This window comes from Hemiscyllium ocellatum, chromosome 4, assembly GCF_020745735.1.
Source record: "Hemiscyllium ocellatum isolate sHemOce1 chromosome 4, sHemOce1.pat.X.cur, whole genome shotgun sequence".
NCBI lineage: Eukaryota > Metazoa > Chordata > Chondrichthyes > Orectolobiformes > Hemiscylliidae > Hemiscyllium > Hemiscyllium ocellatum.
The window spans coordinates 122198101-122212369 of NC_083404.1; the positions used below are offsets into that span (position 1 = coordinate 122198101).

At 39.4% G+C, this 14269-nt stretch overlaps 1 protein-coding gene across 5 annotated transcripts in view; it reads left to right on the top strand.

The window, feature by feature from the left end:
- Positions 1-421: 421 nt before the first annotated feature.
- LOC132815078 (protein tyrosine phosphatase type IVA 3-like) overlaps positions 422-14269 on the top strand; it is a 155325-nt gene continuing 141477 nt past the window's right edge. For all 5 annotated transcript variants that reach the window (XM_060823796.1, XM_060823793.1, XM_060823794.1 and 2 more), the window contains exon 1: positions 422-591. The gene's annotated coding sequence lies outside the window, so the exon portion shown is untranslated. The remainder of the gene's footprint in view (positions 592-14269) is intronic.

Sequence of the window (14269 nt, forward strand, 5' to 3'; positions counted from 1 at the left end):
TAGGAAGAGTTTCTCCAACACTTCCTGTTTTTATTCCAGATCCGCAACATGTGCAGTTTTTCATCAAGATAGCTACCAAACACTTGCTAAACACGCTTTAAATAGATGTGTTTCCTCTCAATATAAATTAGACAAATATAACTCATGTATCTGACACATCGAATGGGAAACTAACCCATTGCAGATGGTCGAGAAAGATTGGCGGGAAATATAGAGAGCGGAAATGACGCAAGGGGCAAACATGACCCAAATAAGGGAAGGGCAAGGCAAAACCAAAACGGAATTTTGTTTATTTTTTAAAAAGGCGCATTGTTTCAAAATTAAACTGAATGGGCATGTTACTTTTGTTTGTTATTTATTTTTGTGATTAATTTTGCCTCCCTGCCCCAACACCTTAGGGTTGACCTATGACCTGACGCCGATGTCCCCTAGCGACGGCGGCTGGAACACATGGTAACGCCGGCCCTGGGTGTGAGGAGGAGGCAGACACACACAGACAGAGTGTGAGTGACTGTCAGGAGGTGTTCCTCACCGCCGCCACCATCGCCATCCTGTACTATACTCCGGCTTTAAATGAATAGGCGTCGCGCAGTGAGTAACAAACCCTTCATTATCTCCGACTCTGCTGGAGAAACTTAGCATTCACTACCCAGTGTACCCTTCCTTCCCCACCCTCCTCCCTCCACGCCACCTTCCCTTTCTAGCTTCACCGGAGAGCCTTTCAGTTTCTTTTGTTATTTTCAATCGAAGTTTCAACCGGTCAAAAAAAACATATTATTTTTCGTGTTATTATTTCGGCCGGTGGTGTTGGCGGCCACTTTATCAAGCGAGGCAAGCCGGTGCTTTCACCTCCCTGTCGAGATCCCATCTTGAGTATGTGGCTGCTCCTTTCCTTTGTGTGTGTCTCTGTCTCTTTCTCGTGCTTTTGAACTCTTCGAAGCAAATGGGAGTTTTTTTATTTTCCCATTCTTAGACTCTTCCCTTTTCCGAGCACACTGTGCAGGTGTCTACCCGCTTTGTAATCTATTCCGTTGTATGTTTTGTTTTTAAAATATTTTAAGAAAGGTTACGATAATGTTGCATATGTTCTCCGAAGGAAATCTACATAGAGGGCTCTACTCTCACGAGGTTGCAATGTGCAAAGAAAAACTGCATTTCAATTCTGGTGCTTTTGAGGAGTCCCAAAGCACTTTTATCATTTGTGACAGAGGATTCAATGCAGTGCATGTCTTCCATCTCTTTCTTACATTTTATTTCTGAATGATCACTGCTTTTTTTATGTTCAGTTCTGTCATTTAGCTCTCCTACCACTACTTGTAGGATTTCTGGCCATACAAAAGCTTTTTGAAGATTTGGAAATTTGGTTACACTCCAGTCTTCAGCAATGCATTCACCTACCTGAATATTGGGAAGTCTGTTTGCATCTCTGTGATGCACTTAAGGTGAGGCTTGAATGGAGGAAATATTATAGTTTTAATTCACACACAATTCTTACTTTCGTGTTTGCCTATTTCATGACATACCATTTTCAGAGTTGGGAATAGGGAGAAGTATCCTTACATGCAACAAGCTGGTTTTCCATAGCAAAAGCAGAAATGGCTGAAAAGAAAACTTAGCAGGCCACACAGCATCTGTGGAGAGAAATCAGAATTTCTGGAGCCGAAAGGTTAAGTCTGATTTCTATCTGCAAATGCTGCCAGACCTGCAGTGCTTTTCCAGCAATTTCTGTTTTTGTTTCTAATTTCCAGCCTCTGCAGTTCTTTTTTTTAAAGCTGACTTTCTACCTTTTTTTCTTAAATGGCTTGTTTGTGATTTTATAAATCATTTGAAGCATGTTTATGATTTGAATCTTTAATTTGCTTAATTTCAGAGATTAGGGTTTTTGTTCATCTGGTAAAGAAAATGCTGCAGAAACTTTCTTTTTAAAGTATTCAGCATTGGTAATCTTTTCAAAATTGGAATGTTTAGTTTTTTTCATGAAATTAAATGAAATAGTGTTTAGAACTGACATGGTTGTGAGAATTTTGGAAGTGACTGTTTTGAAGATCGTTTGAATGTCTACGAAGTGTTTTAATGTCATTTTAAATTTTCAAATATATTCTGTCACAATTTTGAATGGGTCAGTAGATTGCTGTACTGACCTGTTACCGAATGGAATTGGCAGCGGCCCTGGGAGAAGGTCACTTGTTCACCCTCTAAGCTGAAGAAGTGTGTGCCAATTTTTATTTCTTTGGAAGGGACAAAGTGGTGTATTTATAGTTGATTTCAATATTAGAGCTGAGTTTGCTTCATTTACTGTAACTGGTCATTGTTATATAAAAAAACACCCCTGATTTTCCAACTTCGATGTACAGCATGTAGAGTCATAGAAATGTACAGCATGGAAACAGACCCTTTGGTCCAACTCTTCTAGGCCGACCAGATATCCCAACCTAATCTAGTCCCACCTGCCAGCACCTGGCCCATATCTCTCCAAATCCTTCCTATTCGTATACCCATCCAGATGCCTTTTAAATGTTGCAATTGTACCAGCCTCCACCACTTTCTCTAGTAGCTCATTCCATTCACATACCACCATCTGCATGAAAATGTTACTCCTTAGGTCTGTTTTATATCTTTCCCCTCTCATCCTAAACCTATGCTCTCTCGTTCTGGACTCCCTCTCCCCAGGGAAAAGACTGTGTCTATTTATTCTATCCATGCCCCTCATGATTTTATAAGCCTCTAAGGTCAACCCTCTTCCTCTAAAGCTCCAAAGAAAACACCCCCCGCCTATTCAACCTGTCCCAATAGCTCAAATCCTCCAACCCTGGCTACATCCTTGTAAATCTTTTCTGAACCCTTTCAAGTTTCACAACAGCTTTCTGATAGGAAGGAGACCAGAATTGCATGCAATATTCCAACAGTGGCCTAACCAATGTCCTGTACAGCTGCAACATGACCTTCTGGCTCCTGTACTCAATACTCTGACCAATAAAGAAAAGCATACCAAACGCTGCTTTCACTATCCTATCTACCAGCAACTCCATTTTCAAGGAGCTATGAACTTGTACTCCAAGTTCTTTGTTCAGCAACACTCCCTAGACCTTGCCATTAAGTGTATAAATCCTGCTAATTGTTTTTCCCAATTTAAAACTCCATTTGCCGCGTCTCAGCCCATTTAGTTCCTCTGATCAAGATCCTGTTTAAATCTGAGGTAACCTTCTTCGCTGTCCACTATGCCTCCAATTTTGGTGTCATCTGCAAACGTACTAACTATACCTCTTGTCATTGTACAAAAATGTGTAGGCTATTCAGTTCATCGTGCCGGCCCTGCCATTCACTGAGATCATGGTTCATCTGTTCTGAAATCTCTATTCCTATCTGCAACAACCAACCACCCCCATTCCCATAACTTCCTCGACTGTAGTACTCAAGGGAATCAGTCTATATCTAACTGTCCTCAGAAGGAAGCATCATTTCCACATTTCCAAGCTGTACTTCAGTCAAGTCATTCCTCACTCTTCTAAACTCGTGTTTGAGGGAAATGAAAAAGCCCAGCCTGTTCCAGCTATCATAAGCCAAATTAATCTAGTAAACAACAAATGTTGAAGATCACAGCGAGTCAGACAGCTGTAGAAAGAGCAAGCTAACGTTTTGAGTCCAGATGAATGTCCATCAGCGCTCTGAAGAGCTATCTAGACTCAACGTTAGCTTGCTCTCGCTGAGTTCCAGCATTTGTTGTTTTCGTAGTATGATGGATTTAATAGGCTAGGCTTTTTCCATCTCCAGTGACTGACTAAACACTGACATTTACCGCAAACCCACTGACATTTACCGCAAACCCACTGACCCCCACAGCTACTTAAACTATGCCTCCTCCCACCCCACCTACCGTAAAAATTCCTTCTCTTATTCTCTACTCCTCTGCTGCATCTGCTCCCAGGAGGACCATTATCACCATAGAATATCCCAGATGGCCGCCGCCTTCAAAGACTGCAATTTCCCCTCCCACATGGTCGACAATGCCCTCCTCCGCTTCCAGCTCCTCCACTTCCAGCCCCTCCACCCTTGAAGCTCACTCCCTCCAATCGCAAGAAGGACAGAACCCCTGTTCCTCACCTTCCATCCCACAACCTTCTCATACGTTGCATCATCCTCTGCCATTTCTGCCACTTGAAAACAGACCCCACCACGAGGAATATATTTCCGTCCCTACTCATATCTGCATTCCAGAGAGACCATTCCCTCCGTGACATTCTCGTCAGATCAGTGTCCCCCCATCAACCCCCAGCACTTTCCCATGCCACCAGACGAAGTGCAAAACCTGCGCTCATACACCCCCTCCCCAGATCGGGGAGACAAGACTCCAACTTGCAGATGGTTTGAGAGAACATCTCTGGAACGCCTGCACCAACCAACCCCACTCCTTTGGCTGAGCACTTCAAATTCCCCTCACCCACCAAAGACATGGAGGTCCTGGGCCTCTTCCATTACCAAACCCTAACCTCCGATGTCTGTCTGCAGGAAGACCACCAACCATCTTCCGCCAACCACACCAGTCCAATGTGGATTTCACCAATTTGCTCATTCTTCCCCCAGTCCCAAGTCTCCAACTTGGCACTACCCCCCCCCCCCCCCCCCATGCTTACTACCATATATACTCACGTGAAAGTCAAATTTTTTTTTAAGACAATAAAGGTTCAATTTATAGGCTCGATTATTACCACGGGCAGTAGTTTTGAAGGGTTGAAGTTCATACTGCAGTTTGCAATACCTTATTATTAGCAGAAGTCGATTTTGATTGCTTAACTAATCCTGGGTAAAGAAGAAAAACACAATGAGTTATGGTACAGTTAATTATTGGATAAAAGCAAGAGAAACAAGAATGAATTATTGGCAGTAAACTTTATTTATATATACTCGTACAAAAAATTTAATACGTCAAAGATTCATTGCAATCCTGCAAAATCACACTGTTCGATACCATCATGGCCTGGTATAATGGCATACTTAGTGAAACACTTAAGACACTTACACATTTAGAATTTGAACGCTCCTGCCAAAGTCGTCCGTTTCCCTCCTTTTTAATTTTCATGTTATGAACATCAGTAGCATTAGCAAATTTTGTCAAAGAATTAAAGATATTTGTGGCCAATATATCTCACTTCTATTCAGATATAATGGTACAATTAAAATGGTTTATCTTTTCAACGGTATTAACTTTTGGATGTATAGTGAACAAAGTGCAATAAGTACCAATAGACTTAGTACCAGTCGGAATGGATGAATCAAAACATGTTGTAGTAAACCAAGTGGGCAAAGTAGAGGAATGAATGGAGACTCAATATAGTAAACAAAGAGTGATGAGTTGTTACTGGAATGAATGTGATTTTATTTGAGTGGGTTAGTAGGAACATGCAGTTTCTTTTGTAAGAGGTTTATAATGTGATATTGTAGGATCAACGTTTACCCGAGATCTATGGAAAATACAAGATTTTTTTTTGGCCAAGAGAAGGATCTACTTTTACGTGAGAATATATGGTAATTTTTTTGTGACTCATGCACAGGAACATTTACATCCCTCTCTGCCAAGGAATTCCACAAACTTTGTCTTATTCACTTTCGCATAATAACAAAATGTTTTCCATATTTTTGCCTGACACCCACCTATTGTTTTGGGCTTGCAACCTCCTCGTAATCATTCTGCAACATACATTTACAACCTAAATAAAACAGATACTGTTTCATATAAAAAAAACAAATGCTGAAGAAACTTAGCAGATCTGGCAGCACCTAGGAGAGACAATAGAGGAAAAAAGTGTTAATGCTTTGAGTCAAATATGACTTCAGAAGTTTGTAGACTTGAAATATTAACTAACTTCTTCCTCAGATGATGTTAGGCCTGCTGAATTTCTCTAACACTTTGTTTTTATGATTTTTTTTCCAGACTATCTTTGTCATCTGCAAATTTAGTTGCTTAGATTTCATTCCCTTATCTAGATATTTTCTAATTTACCTGTTTAGCGATATTGTTAGTACCTGTAGAGAGGATGAGATTTGAACTTGGGCCTCCTAGCTCAAAGTTAGGTACATTATCACTACACCATAACAGTTCCTGTGCTCCCTTGATGAAGTCATTAATGTAAATAGTTTTTAAAAACTTGTATAATCCTGCTGTTGTCATTTTAGAAGTTTGATTTTAAACTGTTTTCATTTATGTTGTAGAAAGAGGGTGGTGATGACCTGGTGATGGTATTGCAATACAGTAGATCTATGTAATATTCTGGGGATCTGGATTCAAGTTTCGCAATGGCAAATGATAGAATTTGAATTCGACAAAGATCTGAAATAAAGAGTCTAATGATAACTAACTGTTCTTGGTTTTTTTAAAAAAAGTTGGTTCACTAATATCCTTTTAGGGAAGGAAACAGCCTGCTATTCTTACCTGGACTGCTCGACTTGTGACTCCAAACCCACAACAATATGGTTCATGCTTAACTACCTTCTGGTCAATTAGGGATCCACATCCTGCAAGTTAATAACACAAAGAAACTACAGTGAAATGCTCAAGTGCACTCTTGGTTCCAAGTTTTGACCTAGTCCTTGATTAAATTCCTGAATCTCTCCCATCTGTGTCATTTTCCTAGTTTTGATCCTCATCTTCACGGGGTTTAGTCTACACAAAGCAGACTTGAACTTACGAGACACAACTGTTGCCAATTCTTCACTGGGATAGGTCCGCTGAGTCAAAGAAGTTATCAGGAAGCATGATCTAAACATTTGTTCAAAGAGATGTTTTTAAGAAAAGTCATAATTGCCAGTGGAGAAATGAAAGCGGGGGGGGATTCTATGTTTTAGAATCTAGATATTTGTTGGCACAACTAAATGGACAAAAGGAGTCACTCCAAATGGAGCTTAGGGCTGGAAGTGAAGGTGTTGCTTGAAATCTCCTAGCAGTAGGAGTGGAACCAAACAAGAATGGCCTAACTAAACCTGACAGGGCAGGAGGTTGTCAGATGGGAATAGCACAGTTGACCATGATTTAGAGAAATTAAGAATAATGAGTGCAAGTAACATTCTTCCAATTCTGTTAAGTGTGAAAATCTACCTAGAGCAATTCTAGCTCAGAATTATGAAAATAATAGATACCAAACTGATGAGAGAGAATAAAGATATGGGATTAGTGCAAGGCGGAACTTTGGCTTTGTATGGCAAGAGATGATCTTGCTCTTAATGATAAAGAAGTCCAAGGATGTTCTACACGTGACAGCAATATCAAACAGATTATCTGGTCATTCATCTTACTGTTGGACTTGCAATGTGAAAATTGTCTGCTAAATTTGTCCACATAGCAACAATGATTTATTCCTCAAGAATAATTCAATGGCAGTAAGCACTTTGAGAATTTCTGAAGTTATGAAACTTTTAAATGCAAGTTATTTTTAATCATCAAATGAGAAAAAAATCAGTGGATGGGATGTAGAAGTGAATTATAGTATTGTTCCTTAAGACTGACTTCATTTAATTTATCAATGTTTTTCTTTTCAACTGGGCAACTTCGCGCTGCGCAATTAACCATTGCAAAATAATAGTCCAGTGCTGCACATTCTTAAGCATTGTGATTGAATTGCACTTGGCTTTGACGAAGAGAGGTGTCTAACACACAGTACAAAAGATATGGAAAAGAGAAATGTGGGCACATAGTTCAACATTTTAATAACTGCCAAAGGAGAAATAAGAAGACAGCTGGCAAGCTAACATTGGTACAAGCGAATATATTTGCTGTATGGAACTGTGTATGCCAGATCAGAAGCTTTGCGTGTTGAATTGAATTGATTAATTCATTCGCTGAATATTTTCTTTTTTAAAATTACTTTTTACCTTGTGGAATGTTGTGGCATTATGCGGTTTTCCTCCTTTTTAAGGGCCATTCGTTCCCATTAAGTTAGGATCGTGGGAAGATTAGATTAGATTAGATTTCTTAGTGTGGAAACAGGCCCTTCGGCCCAACAAGTCCACACCGACCCACCGAAGCGCAACCCACCCATTCCCCCTACATTTACCCCTTTACCTAACACTTCGGGCAATTTAGCATGGCCAATTCACCTAACCTGCACATCTTTGGACTGTGGGATGAAACCGGAGCACCCGGAGGAAACCCACGCAGACACTGGGAGAATGTGCAACTGTCGCCTGAGTCGGGAATTGAACCCAGGTCTCTGGCGCTGTGAGGCAGCAGTGCTAACCACTGTGCCACCGTGCCGCCCTAATATCACGTAATATAACTGACGAAAGTTAAATGGTGTTGGATGATGATATGAAATTGATATTGCTAAAATAGTTTCAAGGGTCAGGAAGTCTGTAAAATAAATTGGATGGAATTCAGCTACAATTGAATTGGTTGAAAGCACAGTAGGATTGGCACAGTTTGTTCTTAAGTAAATGCTGCTGTGTATATGACTATAGAAATGAGACACCGATGTAATAATGGATAATTGTAGTGTATTGTAGCGCTGCAAAGTATGTTCTTTGCCGAAGCTGATCTTGGAATTTCGAGCACTTGAACCAAAAAAGGGTGAGCTGAGTGTGTCTGCCATTGGAGTGAAGGAAGTTACATGGGCAAAGATGCTCAAGTCACTGTAAAAATAGTTCTTCTACATCTATAGCGCTGAATATGAAAGTGCTTACACAGACCAGGTGAAAAAATAAATCAATCATTTGTGACGCAAGTTAATAAAGAGGTTTTCATTGAATCCCTACAGTGTGGAAACAGGCCCTTTGGCCCATCAAGGCCACACTGGCCTTCTGAAGAGTAACCCACCCAAATGCATTCCTCTACCCAATTATTCTATATTTATCCTGACAAATGCACCTAACCTGCACATTACTAAACACTATGGGCAATTTAGCATAGCCAATTCACCTAACCTGCACATCTTTTAGATTGTGGGCATAAACCAGAGTAAACCGACACAGACCCTGGGAGAACGTGCAAACTCCACACAGACAGTTGCCCGACACTGGAATCAAACCCGGGTCCCTGATGCTGTGAGGCAGCAGTGCTAACCACTGAGCCATCATGCTGTTTTCTTGATATCTAACCTAGGTCTATACTTGCCTGACTTGAATGCATACCCTCTAGCATTTGTTGCATTTAAACATGAATCTTTGATTAAAAACTGAACTTCCCCTTCCTAATCTGCTCACTGATGTTCAACTTTAGTTCTGCATTGGCGAGGTCCAATGAGGCTTCACAATGGTGATGGCATCAGTAGAGTGGCAAAGTGTATTCATTCAAGTGGCAGTGGTGTGGTAAAAGGGACTTTGTTCTGGAGACCAGACCCATGGTCCAGGACAAAGCACTTAACAAGAAGACCTGTAGAGTTGAACACTGTTTCTTTATTTTAATTTTGATGCTTTTTTATTTTATGCTTTGGTTTTTTTTCTATTTTAAGACGGTGCTGGCAAGTACATTTTCGCTGTACTTCTGTAACAGTGATATATAACTGACAACAAGTTGAATCAAATTTAGGCCTTTTGGGCAGTGAAGCTGTGGAATAATAACGGGGAATCGGGAAATGGTGGAGTTGAATAAATATTGTACTTTGGATCTGTTTGACAGTAGAAAATGCTAATAATGGTATTCTAAAATGACTAAATCAGTGGGCAAAAGGAGAAGAGAAAATTAATACAGTGACTGTCACCAGAGGAAGAGGTCTGAAAGAAAGCAGTGGGGACTAAACACTGATAAGTTCCATGGTCTTGATGCGATGCATCCTATGATATTAAAGGAAGTAGCAACAGAATAGTGGAATACACGGGTATTAATCTTCCAGAAATCCTTGGATTAGATAAGTCCCAAATGATTGGAAAACTGCTAGTATAAAATCTTCCTTTCAAAGAGGGAAAGAGACAAAAAGACACCTTACTATAAGTCAATTAGGTCAGTTGTCTTTGTTACTGGAAAAATGTTAGTCTGTTATAAAGGATATAATAGAGCATTTAAAAATACATTGTGTACTCAAGCAAAGTTGGTATAACTTGTTGAGGAGAAATCATGCCTGAAAAATGTTAGAGTAAGCAGGATAAATAAAGGATGTAATATATTTAAAATTTCAGAAGCCATTTGATAAGGTACCACACATTTGACTTCTTAACAAGAACCAAAGGTGTTGAAGGAAGTATATTAGCATGGAGAGATGGCTGGCTAACCAGTAGAAGATGGAGTTGGGATAAAGGCATTTTCAGGATGACAGTCTTTTAACTAGTGAAGTTCCAGAGAGATCAGTGTGGGGCCACAACTATTTAATGTATGTTAATACCTTTTTTAAGGAAAGTGATTGTGCTATAGCTGAGCTTGCAGATGACACCAAAATAGATAGGAAGGTAAGTGATGAGGATGACATCGGGTCTGCAGCCGGGATTGCTAAAAGGCCACAAACTTGGCAAGTGAAAAATAATGTGGGAAAATGTGAGGTTATGCATTTTGACAGGGAGCATCGAAGATCTGAATATTATTTAAATGGAGAAGGATTGCAGAAAGCTATAGAATAGATGCATGTTGAAGTCCTCTTGCATAAATCACAAAAAGTTAGCCTCGAATTTCAGCAGGGAGTAGAGAAGGGAATTAGAATGTTGCCTTTTATTTAAAATGGAATGGCATACATAAGTAGAAGGCTTTGCTATGGCACTGGTCAGACATAACTGAAATAATGTGAACAGTTTTGGGTGCCTTTTTTTAAAAAAAAGTATTGGAGGTGGTTCAGGAGGCTGATAACACACATATAGGGGGACTGACTTATGAAGAGAGGTTGAATAGATTGGGCCTAAACTCAATGGCGTTTTAGAATGAGTGACCTTGAAGCAGACAAGAGTCTTTGTGAACTTGACAGGATAGATACAGAAAGGCCATTTTACCTTATGGGAGAATTTGGAACCAGAGAGCATCATCCCACAATAAGGGATTGTACATTTAAAACAGAAATAGGGGTGAATTTCTCTGAATTGAGGCTAGTGAATCTTTGGAATTCTGTATCACTAAATGCTGTTGAGACACGGTCATTAAGTATATTTTAAAGCTGAGATTTTTAATTGGTATGGGAATCAAAAGGTACAGAGAAAAGGCAGAAGAGTAGAGTTGTTACCAGAGCGCTCATGATCTCATTGAATAACAAAGCAGACTTGATTAGCTGATAGTCGAGAGTAGAGTGGTGCTGGAAAAGCACAGCAGGTCAGGCAGTATACAAGAAGCAGGAAAATCGATGTTTTCGGCACAAGCCCAACTACCTTAATAAGCTGATGGGCTTACTTTCTACACTGATGTAGATCAAAAATGCTTGATATTGTAATTCAAATGGTGTAGTTTGGTATCATAGGTTAAAAAAAAATTCTATTTGTTATATGCTTATTTATGCTCACATAGAGGTTTCTATAATGATGCTGAATACAGACGTGGAGTTTATCTCTCACTCTGTCAAGGCACCAATTTAAATTTAACGTTAGGACAATAATCAGGACAGACCAGCACTCTAGTCCAGCCTTTATGAATTTAGTTCCAGTTGAGAGCAAATCTATAAAATGGAGTTAAAAGAAGTCAAACTGGAGTCAGTGAGAAAATTCCCCACTGGTTGGAGTCATGACCTAGCTCGAAAAAAAGTTTGTGCTTGATGAAGGCCAGTCATCTCAACTGTAGATCATCTCTGTCGGAGATAGTGTGCTAGGCCCAATTAGCTTCAGTTGCTTCATTAATTGCCTTGCTCCATCATAAGGTCAGATGGGGACTTCCCTTTTTTTTAATATGACTGACTGCATAGGCTCCAAACCCATGACAACATCAATCAGTGTGCATGAAACCTTGAAGTGGTTGCACTTACATGTAGCTTGGAGGGAAGGTTGGGGAAGAATGTTCCCTAATGATTGCAAAACATTCAGCAACATGCACAATGACTCAGGTAAAATTGAGCACTAGGGCAACATTCCAATTTAGCTGATGCGTAAGGTAATGTTTGCATGACCTAAGTGTCAGGCAATCATCATCTAGAATGAGAGAGCATTCAGCCTTTGCCCTTGACATTTAATGACATTACCATCACTGCATTTCCCTACTATCAACAACCTGGATATTATCTTTGACCAGGAACCTATGTCATAACATGTCCAAACAGGTTGATTAAAATACCTATAAATACTGTGGCTACTGGATAGATCAAAGATTGGCAACTCTTGTAGTGAATAACTTGCTTCTTGTCTCCTTTTGAAGCCTGACCACTGTCCAAAAGGCATAAGGCAGGAGTGTGGTGGAATACTTTCCACTTGGCTGGCTGAGTCCACCTCCCAACAGCATTAAAGAAAATCAATACGTTCCAGGAGAAAGCAGGTGGTTTGATTATCACCCAATCTAACTTCTTCAGTATTCGCACTCTTTACCACTGAAGCATGTGCCATCTAAAAGATGCTGCAACTCACTAAGACACCCTCCAAGCCCATCTCATCTACCATCTGGAAGGAAAAGTCGATTGATGAATGGAAACATCACAGCCTATAAATTCCTTGCAGGCCATGATTTGATTTGGAGTTATGTTGCTGTTCATTCATTGCCACTGGGTCAAAATCCTAAGTTTTTTTCATAATGGCACTCTGGGTGAAGCTACCCCACATGAGCTTCAATATTTCAAGGAGTCAGCTCAGCACAGCCTTAGCAACAGTTAGAGATGGACAATGAATACTAGCATGGTCAGCAGCACTTTTTTAAATCATTTGAATGAATTAAAAATGTCTTCAGACAGACTTTGGGTCCTACCTCGCCAGTGTTAGAAGGAAAGTTAGAAGACATCTTCAATAATTTTTATTATTTGTTCAAACTAAACATTAACTTTGACCTATTATAACAATTGTGTTTTATCAGATTAAATTCCAGTTTTAATTTTTTTGGCAGTAAACCTGGACCAGTGCCCCTCACTGTCCTCATGTTTTCTTTAAGTTCAATATCGAATGAGTTCCTGAACAAATTTATATAATTAGTGAGAATACCAGCCATGTTTATCCCTTCTTAGCCCATAACTTTGTTACATTGCTTCATTTTGAAAGTAATATGGTTGTAAAGAAAAGTATTGGAAAAGAGCAGACCATTAACTTTATTCAAAAACAGAAATTGTTGGTGAAGTGCAGCAGGTCTTACAGCATCTGGTGAGAAAACAACATTCATATTTCAGAGCTTTGTTTTATTAACTTTATCCAGATAAGCTTGAGAACTCAAACCAACAGTTTACATTCTCTCCTCCAAAAGATGTCTTGTTACCTATAACTGAACTAAGCTGAGAAAGTATTTACCAATGTACTGGTGTGTTTATGTAAGTCATTTACCAGTTGTGCCTCAAGGTTCAAATGTTGTGGAAGCTACTGTTGTAATCTAAGTAACTGGAATATGAATGTCCATATGGTCTTAATTCTTGTATTCAAAATTGACAAGTCCAAACTCATGTACTGGTTTATAGATTTTGAGCTAAGACATTCAGCTACCTTAGTGTCTCGTGGTAATATTTACATTTCATTGGGTACTGTGCTATCTCTAGAAGCACCCAGAATAACTGCCTCTTTAATTATTCTCAGAGTCTCCAGAGACAGTAGACTTCACTCAGTTTAGTATAATGCACATTTCTTTCTGATTGAAAGGATTTGTAAATTGGCACTGTAATGTCATTCCTCGCAAAGTATAACCTACGTTGGCACAGAATTTTTCCTGTTGTGGTTTGGAACCATATGATTTTGATACATGTTTATGCTTTACTGCATGCACGTTGGTGTCTACATATCTAACCTAATCTTTTGCAAAACGTCAAAAATTCCATTGACTGGATTTTAGATTCCTCTTTCAACAAGAGTTAGATTGCTTTAGTGCAGCCAAAGATGAAAGGAACATTTCTAATATGTAGTCTTATGCTTATTTATCTATCTTTTTTAACCTCTTCTATTCATGGAAAAGAAGTACCAAACAAGAACAGTTTGTGTTTACAAAGAAGCCTGAATGCAGTTTTAAGGAAACAAATATGGTAAAAGCTGTGTCCAAAGTTTGCTGAGATGAACAGACCTTTTTTATTAGAACTCGGAAATGCCCATTTACAAGAAATTAGGGAGGTAGCTATTCGTATATTGACCCTTTACAAATCCCAGTGAGCTCGGAATTATTGGTACCTTTCAACAATGCAGCCTTCTCAAAGATCAATAAGATTGAGTAATTAAGGTTTCTCAAAAGAGCTGTCTCATGGATAATGCATTAAGCATTGCCTTT